General features: G+C 39.4%; 1 protein-coding gene across 2 annotated transcripts in view; it reads left to right on the top strand.

The window, feature by feature from the left end:
• The window catches only part of LOC137050243 (uncharacterized), a 189858-nt gene that overhangs the window by 14715 nt on the left and 161483 nt on the right, over positions 1-13660 (top strand). The window lies entirely within an intron of this gene.

Genomic DNA, 13660 nt, shown 5'->3' with positions numbered 1-13660 from the left:
TGGTGCGCGCTTCCGCTTTTTCCGGTCATGATTATAAGGCCATCCTTAAAAATATTCTTGTTTGCCGTAACCCGACCGACCCTGTCAATTTAGGGCCGACTCAATTTTTTATTTTTTTTTCCTTTTAGTCCGACCGACTTGCCGGTTGTAAATTGGCTTTAAGACCGACCAATTTCTTTTTTTACTTTTCAAACAACTAATACAACAGTAATAAAATAATATGAATTATATTTTAGTAAGTATTATAAATGTATAAATTGCCTGGGCCATACAAACGAAGGCTACGTTCTTTCGTTTATAGAAAAACCCGTGACGTCATCTATGTTTACACTATGGTTAACGGATGTCACACTATGGCCTGCACGTGCGTTCGTTTCGGCTCGGCTCATACTCTCATTCACTGTAACGTTAGACTGTTAAAGCCCTGTCGGAGATTTCGCCGCATTGTGTGACAGGAGTCAGGACCATGGACACGTTACACACACCAGGCAAGTGCACTGCAGAGGGGAGGGCTTAGTTTGAGCCCCTGCCCTTTTTGAAAATGAATCAAAAGGGCCCCTCTCAACATTTATTATTACTATATTGTGGCGAATAAAACAGATTTTGAATTATAATTAATATAACAACGTGTACAAAACAGTAACAAATGGCGGAAAAGCCGTTTATCTTGTCTCTGTCAGTCTGAAATGTCGTTGTCATAACGCGTTGCTATGGGTAGCGTGTGTTCTGCTCAACCCCAGCGCGTGGTGGGAGCGGCGGCACAGGTTGTAACTTGAAAAATAATGCTTTATGTATGGTTCTGTCGATGGATACACGTGCACTACAACAGCGATAATAAAAGAAAACATGGGCAAAACGGTCTATCTTTGTAAACTGTGTTCAATGCATGCGAGTGCTGCCGTATGACCAGTCATTTTCGCCATCATCACTAGGCGCGTTTCCATTACCCTTCAAATTGCGCATATTGAAATTGCGAATTGAAAACACGCCTAATGGAAACGCGGCAATTTCGCAAAAACTCCCATATATCGCAAAAAAGTTTTTACGCTCTCATGAGGTGGTTTTTCAGGCAATTCGAAAAAGGACATTTTCGCAAAACTGCAATGGAAACGGTTTTTTCGCATTTACAGGTCACCTGCTGCGGTGACGCATTGCTGCAACATAGGGCCTATATATTTTATTTCCCACTCAATTCCACACCGTAAAGATAATGTAGTTAAAAGGACATATATTTTCTCCTAATAAGGACTACAGGCTATATATACTGTAATTAAGACATATATTCAAGAAATGTATTAAAACAGAAAGAGATAGCCTATAGTTTCAGCCTTACTCAAAGGCAGAGGAAACAGGCCAGTTACGCACGTCAATCCATTCCAGACGATCTTAGTTTGCTTCTTATTTAATAAACAGGCAATTAATTTATGAAACATCGATAAAAATAAAAATACAATTTATACAAAACGAAAAAAAAATTAAGAAAGACTTTCTAGAAAATAAAACTCGAAGTGATCAAAATCATGTGACTCCCCAGGTCACAAACATATTGCGATTCTTACTCATGCTGCTCACTTTTCATAATGAACATATAAATTAAAATAATAATATAACAGGCTAATGTTTAGTCCTAAACATAGCCTATTTAGTTTCGTAGTTAGGCTATGTTTTTTTTTAACCCACGGCCGATAAAAGCGCCGACGTTCTCATTTTTTCCTTCATCTCAAGAGAGATGAAACAATTCACAATACTCTTGTCATTTTTAGCTATACAGATAAGTTCAAGACATAATTATAAACTATAAACTGTCTATTTTTATTTGTGGACTCAGGGAATTAATTATTTTGCATGCACTCACTCCAAACGCGGTCTTCATTTTAAAAAAATTATTTCGTTTATTAAATGCCATTTTTTTCTTTTCCAAAGCATTTCTAAATTCAATTCACATGCCCATCAAATGAAATATCTAGCCAAAATAACGAAAGTGGTAAAAACAAAAACAAAAAAAACCAACAAACATTTGAGTTACCATGCAAATTCAAACATTTCGCTCTACTCGCGTCAACCTGGCGCGCGTAAAAGTCGATCATTATTTACAGATGATGGTTCGGTTTGGAGAGAAGACGAGACGGAGCTTTTTATTAAACTCATAAAAGACAATAGGATTACAGTAATACTGGATGCTAAACACAGAAATGCCACATTATCATGAAGATCTTGAAGCAGATCTGACACACACACACACACACACACACACACACACACACACACACACACACACACACACACCTCATATCCGTGCCGCTTAAGTAAACTAAGGGGCTTTCCTTGCCATTAATGCTTGGATAACATATGTCTCCTTCCAATAATAATAATGGCTAGTGTGATGGATGGGATATACAAACCTACCAAGTGCCATCATTTTGGAATGACCTATCGCGAGAGGAAAGTAATATGTTTTAGTCGCATAACTGCAGCTATGGAAACGCTGTCATTTCGCAACAGTTTTTTATCGACATTTAAGAAATATCGCAAAAGTTTTTCGCAAATCTGTAATGGAAACGCAGCTACTCAGTATATTCGCCAGAAGACGCGAATGAGAACCCTCTGCAGTGAGAGAAGATCTGTCTCTGTGCGCAGCGCGCGCACGTCTCATAACAGCGCGCAAATATTGAGTTCTTTCAAGTCTTGCGTTTGAACGGATAAACTCACACAAAAAGTATGTCAACATGTCGATCTTGATGAGTATCCATCAGACAGTCTATATCCCTTAAGAGAACTTTATACAGTTGAGAAAGACGATGCATAGCTCTGTATTAGGTCTTAAAGGGGCAGTAGCCTTTACTGCTTTCTGTCAAACAAAAGATAAGGACTCACTCACTGCTCTTGATTGAATAGCTGGTTATGGCTACTTAATTAATTGAATTCATAAAAACAACTTTTTGCTTTTTAATATTCAAATGCACTAGTCTATATCACCAGATGCGTTGGTCTGGCAAGAAGTGCAAGCCACTTCAGAGACACAGATAGTTGCGTGTTCTGAGTTAACACAATCGAGCGTAAAAATAAGAAACATATCACGGGAAAATACTAAAACGGGAAGACAGCGGGAAAAGAGCTAAAATAAGTGAGAAACCCGGAAAAAAAGGGAGGGTTGACAGCTTTGAGTCAATGACAGCTAGCTGGTGGTTGGACATTTTTCTTAAAGAATGCACCTGAAATTTATGCAATAAACATGTTTTTGACAAATATTTCAATTTGTTTGTGGTCTATATAGCCTGCAATTAGCCTACACGCCCGAAGGCACGGCTTGAAGACCCAGTCAGTGATGTCACTATATGCCAATTTGTTTAAATTCATACCTACGTAATCACCATCACCAAAAATGTACATTTTTTTTTGTATTAAAATTTGAAAAAAAAAATATAGACCTACCTACCGACCCTTTTTTAATTTTTTACTGTTACTGCAAACCAAAATATTTTTAAGGATGGCCTAAGGTAAAGCAGCTATGTGTTATGATAAATGATGTTATAAAATTATGCTATGACGTTCCTCTGTGCGTTCGCTCGGCGCTGCTGTGACATGTTCACACTGCTGAGAGAAAAGCGCTTCTCCAGAATAAAACCGAGGGTAGCGCAGATATGACGCGATTGACAGGCGACTCCCTCAAACGCTATGCTGACACGTCCTGGTCCTCGGTTAAAATAGCAATTTTCTCACAATTTACAAATAGTTGGAAACATTTGGGATATTGTAAGAACTCAACTGAACAAAATATATAACACCGGCCTAGTGGTTTTTGGATATTTTACTGAAAAAATACTACTTAGTGCACCTTTAATGAAAGTAGACTCTGTAGTGTGAATGACCTACAGAAAAAACTTAAACTACAGAGTCTAATTTCCTTAAATGAGTTCACAGGTTATTTTAAATCTATTGAACATGACTCCATCCACTCATATAATTGTTTAATTAATTGTCACTTTTATTTAATTGAAATGCACTTGTCTTTTCCTTTTTGTGTGTGTGTGTGTGTGTTTTTGTGATTGTATGATTTAATTTGTACTGCTATCTTGGCCAGGTCTCTCTTGAAAAAGAGATTCTATATCTCGAGACTAACCTGGTTAAATAAAATAAAAAAACAAAATGTATTGAGTGTGTAGGTAGGACGTCTGAGAGAGTGAGAATGGGGGTTTGTGTTGTTATGAGGGTGGGCAGTGAGAGCTCAGACTGTAAACAGCTCTACTGTGGCTGTTTGTTATTGAGTGTGCTCAGGTCGGAGCCAACAGTAAAGCTGTCTGTGAATGGAACTGGAATTCAATAAACCGTCCGGCAGCTAGTAAACCCCAGCGCCGGACCTTGACGCACCGTGACCAGCCACCAACCGCTTGGCGATTACACCCGTAAACCCTGAGGAACGGCCTCTCAGGACCAGCTTAAGCCTTTATTTATTCTCTCTCAGAGAAGGTCAGGTTCCGGCTTCAGATCCGTTATAAACTCATCGCAGATCATCACACTCCAGCTCAGATCATTTACACACGCTGATCTGCAGACAAATAAACGACGTCTGCCCGGAGATTTTCACAATAGTCGTTTTGTAGCTCAGCTAAGACGTATATACGGCCAATTAAGGCCCAAAGCCTGCCAGTTAAATTGGCAAACAAACATCTGAAGCCTTCGGTCCAGACTGAGGAATGAAGAGAATTTTGGTAAATATTATTTAATGATTGATCACTTAGCAAAAGTACTAGGTTAGCTGTTTGATGTTATCAGAGATCAATGTCACGTGGATATTTCCTGAATGCTGATTAATGAAACGCATAAAATATATATATTTATATAGACCATGAATAGCAAATTTCGACCTGTGTCCGTTGAATGTTGATTGTCATCTATAGGTCTGATGAACTCTTAGATTATGTCTAATGTTTTTTTTTAGTTCACTGTCCATTCAACAACGCAACTTTTTCAGCCTGTTTTTGTTTGTAAGAACTATCACTGCCCTCATTTTCCTGTCTCACTTTCTATTTTTTTTTATCTTTACATTTAAAATTAGCACAGATTCCCAAGAGGTGTTTCGATGGCAATTGTGGGTTTTCTTGGAACAGTGTGTTTTTGTTTGTAATTGGTTTAATTGCAGAAATTAAACAGAACACACACACACACACACACACACACACACACACACACACACACACACACACACACACACACACACACACACACACACACACACACACACACACACACACACACACACACACACAAAAGAGATAGACGCTTGAGAAAAATGCAATGTAAACTTAAAAAAAAAAGGGACAAATTACTTTTTTGAGTAAACTCAACTCAAATCTTTCCAACTCAAATATCGAGTTTAGCCAGGAAAAAGGTATTTATAAATAGTTACTGGTCACAATTATGGTGTTTTTTTAAGTTGTAACAGCTGGCATTAGGACATTTTAAACTTCACTAATCCAAAAGTATTCTGACATTTACAATGTGTAAAAATATGTTTCAAATCTACACTACAGTTTAAAAGTTAAAAATTTTTTTTTCGAAAGACATCTCTTCTGCTCACCAAGGCTGCATTTTCTTTAACCAAAATAAGTAAAAACACTAATATTGTGAAATATTATTACAATTTAAATACATATAATATGAATATGTGAATATATGTTAAAGTGTAATGTATTCCTGTGATCAAAGCTGTATTTATCATCATTCCTCCAGTCTTCAGTGTCACATGATCCTTCAGAAATCATTCTGATATGAGGATTTGATGCTCAAGAAACATTTATGATTATTATCAGTTTTGGAAACGGTTAATATTTTTGAGGGAACTGAGATACATTTTTGTTTTTAGGTTTCTTTGATGAATAGAAAATTCTAGAGGCCAGCCGATATGGGTTTTTGGGGGTCGATGCCGATACTGATATTAAAGCAGCACTAGGTAACTTTTCAACCTTCATAATATATTTTTTAAGACTCTTGTGATGATAAATCGACTTACAATAGGTTGAATGACACGTCTGCCATAGCCTGATGGGGTCTGTATCGTTTTTAATCGTACTTTTAAACTTCGGGTTTCGGGTAGTAACCCGAGAACAAAAAGAACTACAAAATTCGACTGCTTTACGGCATATACGTCACTTCCACCAACACACACACTTCCTTACATTCGGACGTGCGAGCCCAACTTTGTTCGTCGGATAATATAGTCATGTCCGAAGCAGCACAGACAAATAAGAAAGAAAAGGTTTTGTTGGAGGAAGGCAATAAGAGGAAATGAAAAAGTGATGGGATTAAAGGCAGGACGAGGATCAGCATGTGACCAGAGTTTGCTCGTTGGCGTGAGCTGAAGGAGGCGTGCCCGACCGATGCCGTCCTGCTTGTTACGGTGAGCTACCACTCAAACATTGAACTGAAGTATCATATAGATTCTGGAAAACGGTAACCAATAGACTACTATAATGATGCTGGCTTGTAAACGTGAGCATCGTGATTATTTGGCGTTTGAAAAAAATAAAACCCATGAAATTATATTCATATGACATGATGAAACATATGCCACTGACTGTACCTGGGATGAAGACATTTCACACGCGCCGCCAGAAGAACTCTGAACTCCTCTTGCAGTGTTCAGGGGAACTGTTAGTGCTGCACCGACCCGCGGGACGCTTTTATGAAGTTATTTGGCCCGCACCGCACCACTGTGTTTATTTTTACAACCCGCCCGCACCCGCGACCATTAAATAGACATACGGGGTCCGCAGGTTATGAGACGACCCGCGCATCACTAGCTCAGGGCTATCAGGGCTGTCATGTCAACAAATGCACGCGCGATGGCATCCCCTGTTGTAGGAGGACAGAGCTTACGACAAAAGTAGCCAAGTGCGGCTTTAAGGAGTAAAAAGTGATATATATATATAATATATACTGAAATTATATTCATTAAAAGATGAGGAGTTAAAACATTTTTCTAGTCATCATTGAGGATTTCTTTAAAAAAAATACTGTGTAAAAACCTCATCTCGTTCTCATTTTGTGAGATAAGTGTCTCGTCACACCCCTAATATATGCTGATGCTGATATCTGCGACAGGCTTATATCGGCCGATAAAATCGTCGGGCTCTAGAAAATTCAAGCATTTATTTGACATAGAAATCTTTTGTAACATTATAAATATCTTTACTGCCACTTTTGATCAATTTAATACATCCTTGCTGGGTAAAAACCTTTATTTCTTTCTCACTGACCCCAAACTTTTGAACGGTAGTGTTGCTCCAATACAATTTCAGTTTGCTCATGCAATACATTTTGGCCTAGAAAATTACAAGTTTGCCAACACAGGAAACTTAAAAATAGTTTCATTGCAATTTAATGCATTGATTTACCTGACTTTTAATGCATGAAGAAACACTGTGAGAGTGATTGAGTGGACAGCAGACGTATTAGGACAGTTGTGGTTGAGCTTAAACCATCTCACACACCATCATTACACTTCTTTCAACACACACACACACACACACACACACACACACACACACACACACACACACACACACACACACACACACACACACACACATTTGTTTTTGTGACATATGGGGACTTTCCATAGGCGTAATGGTTTTTATACTGTACAAACTGTTTTCTAACGCCTCACACTGCCTCTACCCTTAAACCTACCCATCACACACACACACACACACACACACACACACACACACACACACACACACACACACACACACACACACACACACACACACACACACACACAGGTTTATATTATATTGTGGGTATATTTGGTCCTTACAATGTAATATAAACAAGTTTACACACACAGTAGATACTCCAAATATTTGCAGTGAAAAGCCGTCCTTCTGAAGAAACCACCCTTCAGAATGCGCCGCTCTCTGCAGATTTATCTTGATTCTCCTGAGAGGGGAGAAATGGGCCTATTATTATTATAATTATTATTGTTATTATTATTATTATTTTTAGGAGTGTGAGCCTGGGTTTTTGTGCTGTATACCGGCTGCTGTTATCTCTGGTGTCTTTTCAACAGGGGTTGTCTGTGATTTCTCTGGGTCATTTACACGGCAATATTAGTCTTACTGGAGCCTGGCGGTTTCTTGGCTCCCGAAGGTCGTTTATTAAAATCGTAACACGACGAAATACTGCAGCGTATTCTTCAATGTCATTTTCACACAAAACAACTGGGGGGAAAAGGGCCCGGTTTGATCTTGTAATTACTCAAATTTGAAGACGCCCGTCTATTCAGGATCGTGTAGGTCAGTGTGAACGGGCATAAATCAAAGTGGAAAAGCCCATTTCTCATTTGGCGGGACGTGCAACACCAGGGGTTTTGAGTCCGGCCCTAGAAACCACTGACTCACTTCTTCTGTTCCTTTACAAACACACACACACACACACACACACACACACACACACACACACACACACACACACACACGCATGCGATAGAAATGGATTCATCAATATTTAGTCAGGGTATATGTATTGTATATTTGAACATGTGGTTTTAGGCTCAGTGAGTAAGAAGGGAAAATGAGCCAGGGTGGGTGGTTCAGGGCACAAATGCGTTATTGTTCAGGGAGACAGCCAGGACGCACTGAGCACACTTAGTCTGAGAGTATCATCATCATCATCATCATCATATAGACATTCATTCTAGTGGGGTGTAGAGTTACTGGTGGAACTTCAGTTATGATGAAAATGTGACGCTTGTCTATGTAAAAACGCACTGCAAAAGTGATGTGTGTGGATGCAAGGGTGTTCTGGGTGGTTGCTAAGGTGAGGCTAGGTGGTTGTTAGGTTACTTTGCGGAACTTTGGAGATTAAACAGATTCTTGATGACTCATCACGGATTCTTTATAATCAGTGTTTTGGTGTCTGGGTTATTTTTTAAAGAACCTTGTTATAGATATTTTTTCTTTGTGGAATATTGTTGATTCTTCTATGACTGATTGTAAAACTAATTTTGATTAGAAAGGTTGGGACTGGGGATGGCAAAAACTAAACATTTTCTTGACTGACCACCAAGCCTCATTAGCCGGTTGAAACCGGTTAACCGATTAGTTTAAAATATGCTGCGCTATTTGAAATAACAGCCGCGAGCCGCGCCTGCCGCGTTTGCGGGACGCGGCGTCGAGGAGCTTGTTTGTAATCGGAGGACAAATGGCTCCTTATTTTCTAAATGGTTTGGGTACAAGGTGATCGTGTTGAAAATAAAGGCATTTGTCCAGCGTTAGAAGCTCATTTGAAACATTGCCGCTGTTTTTTTATTGGTTTATATTGGTTTATTAAGTACAAACAGGCGAGTTATGAAAAATTGAGTGTGAGGGATTTGTTCACTTCACACAAAAAGTTTTTGGAATGAGACGGCTAACTGTAGTAGCATTTAGTTCACTGTCTATAATAGACTAATTTAGAGATCACTTTTTTTTTTAACCGACAACTTTGATCGGTTAACGTTGATACGGTCAACCATCGGTCAAACGGTCATCGGTTAACATCCCTAGTCTTAACATCCCTAGACCTTTATTTTGAATAGTGTAGGACATAAACGCTTATTTCGGGTGTGATTCGTGGGATTCAGAGCCCTGCGGGTCCATTTTTGGAGACCCGCCCCCGCCCGTACCCGCAAGCTTTAGCACCAGATCCGATCCGTGAAAATATCAAAATTAAATCCGCACCCACCCAGACCTGTTAATATTTGGCCCGTTACCCAACCCGTGCCCGCGATAAATCAAACATGCTAAAATCATTCCAGTTAAAATGCTTTATTTTTTATCTTGCACCTCTTTCAACATCAACAGCGTCATGAATGGGCTAATGAAACAGGCTGTGCCTTTAAAGACTCGTTGTCAACTATTTCATATACTCCACTCACCAACTTTACTTTTACTTCATCCATTGCTACTCCTGGAACGCTCGCTCCATCTGGGCTACGAGAGGCACAAAAGTTGCACCGTCGCTGTGGTGGTGACGTGATGGGTCAAATGGCATATCGTTGTTGCGTGTAATGGTAATTTGGACATAGAAGTTGTAATACAGTATGCTCGAGGGGGAAGAAGGAGGCGGGAACCGGGGAACATTTAAAAGACTTTAACCAAACAAAACGAAAGTAACGTTTTGTTACTTCACGTCAAATCCAGGTCTGGTGATCTCTCGTCCTTTATTGGTGCCATTACAACTGCTGTTCCAGTGCACTTTCCTGGGTAGAAGTTTGGAAAAACGCGGGTTACGGTTTGCCTGGAACGCGGCATAAATGATCTCCAAATTTCACACGACTTGAGAGGTCATTCATGTCTAATTTCTGACTAGGACGGTCGTATTTATGGCAAGTCTGATAGCACATCAAGGCAGGGTAAATTGGATTTTTTATGCCGTCTAGGAATAAATAAATAAAAAACATTTAACTTAGGCATTTATGCTGCCTTCATGTGCTATTGGAATTATCGTAGGAAGAGACGGTTTGCTTTTTATTTCCTTGAGCACACAAATAGATTCCCTTGCAATATTTTAGTTTGTAAACATTACCCAATCTACTCGCTGAAGCTCTGCAAATTTATGGGTTCTAGTTTCACAGTCTGGGTCTTCTCAGGAAAGCTAGGAAATCTCTCTCTCTGTCTTTAGTTCGAGGCCAAGGCTACCAGCCATTCATCCTGTCTGTCCCTTAAATATGTCGTGTGGCGTATTAGTGGCAGAGACAATGGACTCAATCAGTCTGAATTCCACGGAGCGCTGCTGTTTTCCAAAGGAAACAAATTTATCTGAACGCACGGCACATGTCACATATCAGAGCTGCTTCACTCACAGGCCTTTCCAATCTGCATCTGCTGCCAGACCCTTTCAGCACTCGTTATATGATGAAAACCATGAAGGCAAGATATTTCTTTACTTCTTTATGCCTTTTTTCTCCAATAAAAATCCCTGTTTGTAATACTATGATACGAAACAGTTGCGTTACGCTTTGAAGTCAACATGAAATCAAAACTGACCCCATTTACTTTATTAATGCACATTCCAACTGTTCAAAAACACTGTGCTAACAATTGCCGAGATATATCTTGTAATATGATATTGTGTATGCTCTCTTTGTTTAGTTTGATTGTGTTTTGGTTCTGTTCTGGTTTGCATGTGTTCCCAAGTTTCCTTGGTTGTTCATTAGTTCCACACACTTGCTATGTTGTATCTTAATTGCTCTCCCATTGTATTTAATGAAAATTTAATCGGAAATGTCCTACTTCAAAAGTCGTGATTACGAGCTTGTTGGATTCAAGTGCTTTGTTGTCGGAATGAACAGGAATCGTGGAGGACAACAGGTTTATTCTTGCCTATTTATTGGGAAAATCGTATTAAAACAAAAAGGATATGTAGTGTCACCTGCACTGACAACCATTAACATTTACGATGCCATCCAGATTCTGCTGATTCTGTTATTTCAGTCTAATTAACACTGTTTTCTACGGAAGCCCGTTTCTGCCACTAAATAAAAAAATTAAAAGGTAATTGTGACTTTAATCTCAGAATTCTGACTTTTTTCTCACAATTGCGAAATTTAAAGTCACAATTCTAAAATATTAACTCAAAATTGCGTTATACAAAGTCACAATTCTGGGATATTAACTCGAAATTGCGTTATACAAAGTCACAATTCTGAGATATTAACTCGCATTTGCGTGATATAAAGTCACAATTCTGGGATATTAACTCGCAATTGCGTGATATAAAGTCACAATTCTGAGATATTAACTCGCATTTGCGTGATATAAAGTCACAATTCTGGGATATTAACTCGCAATTGCGTGATATTCTGAGATATAAACTCACAATAGCGTTATACAAAGTCACAATTCTGGGATATTAACTCGAAATTGCGTTATACAAAGTCACAATTCTGGGATATTAACTCGCAATTGCGTGATATAAAGTCACAATTCTGGGATATTAACTCGAAATTGCGTTATACAAAGTCACAATTCTGGGATATTAACTCGCAATTGCGTGATATAAAGTCACAATTCTGAGATATTAACTCGCATTTGCGTGATATAAAGTCACAATTCTGAGATATTAACTCGCATTTGCGTGATATAAAGTCACAATTCTGGGATATTAACTCGCAATTGTGTGATATTCTGAGATATAAACTCACAATAGCGTTATACAAAGTCACAATTCTGGGATATTAACTCGAAATTGCGTTATACAAAGTCACAATTCTGGGATATTAACTCGAAATTGCGTGATATAAAGTCACAATTCTGAGATATTAACTCGCAATTGCGAGATATAAAGTCACAATTCTGACTTTATATCTCGCAATTATGAGAAATAAAAAGTATGAATTTTGAGATAAATGGACGCAATTACTCTTTTTTATTTTTTTATTTAGTGGCGGAAACAGGCTTTCCATAGTTTTTGCTGTTTATAAAACACTCAATACGCTTCAAATGATTACGTGTATGAAAATTAGCATATCATGAAAAGGTTCTCTAAACGAGCTATTAACCTAATCATCTGAATCAACTAATTAACTCTAAACACCTGCAAAAGATTCCTGCGGCTTTTAAAAACTCCCATCCTGGTTCATTACTCAAAACCGCAATCATGGGTAAGACTGCCGACCTGACTGCTGTCCAGAAGGCCATCACTGACACCCTCAAGCGAGAGGGTAAGACACAGAAAGACATTTCTGAACGAATAGGCCGTTCCCAGAGTGCTGTATCAAGGCACCTCAGTGGGAAGTCTGGGAAGGAAAAAAGTGGCAAAAAACGCTGCACAACGAGAAGAGGTGACCGGACCCTGAGGAAGATTGTGGAGAAGGACCGATTCCAGACCTTGGGGGACCTGCGGAAGCAGTGGACTGAGTCTGGAGTAGAAACATCCAGAGCCGCCGTGCACAGGCGTGTGCAGGAAATGGGCTACAGGTGCCGCATTCCCCAGGTCAAGACACGTTTGGGCTACAGAGAAGCAGCACTGGACTGTTGCTCAGTGGTCCAAAGTACTTTTTTTGGGATGAAAGCAAATTTTGCATGTCATTCGGAAATCAAGGTGCCAGAGTCTGGAGGAAGACTGGGGAGAAGGAAATGCCAAAATGCCTGAAGTCCAGTGTCAAGTACCCACAGTCAGTGATGGTCTGGGGTGCCATGTCAGCTGCTGGTGTTGGTCCACTGTGTTTTATCAAGGGCAGGGTCAATGCAGCTCGCTATCAGGAGATTTTGGAGCACTTCATGCTTCCATCTGCTGAAAAGTTTTATGGAGATGAAGATTTGGTTTTTCAGCACGACCTGGCACCTGCTCACAGTGCCAAAACCACTGGTAAATGGTTTACTGACCATGGTATTACTGTGCTCAATTGGCCTGCCAACTCTCCTGACCTGAACCCCAGAGAGAATCTGTGGGATATTGTGAAGAGAAAGTTGAGAGACGCAAGACCCAACACTCTGGATTAGGGCTGCACGTTTTCAAGTTTTTCATTAACCGTTAACCGAGGCCCTTAGCGGTTAATACTCGGTTAACCATAGTGTGCGTCAGGGTTATTATTTTTAGCTTATTAATTTGACGACCACCATCTCCGTAGTGAACGCGCCTATATAGAGAAATGCACATCATGGATTACATAATC

The sequence above is a fragment of the Pseudorasbora parva genome, chromosome 2 (genome assembly GCF_024679245.1).
Source record: "Pseudorasbora parva isolate DD20220531a chromosome 2, ASM2467924v1, whole genome shotgun sequence".
In the NCBI taxonomy this organism is placed as follows: domain Eukaryota; kingdom Metazoa; phylum Chordata; class Actinopteri; order Cypriniformes; family Gobionidae; genus Pseudorasbora; species Pseudorasbora parva.
Note: the sequence above shows the minus strand (reverse complement) of the source record. Positions and strands in the feature narration are given on the sequence as shown.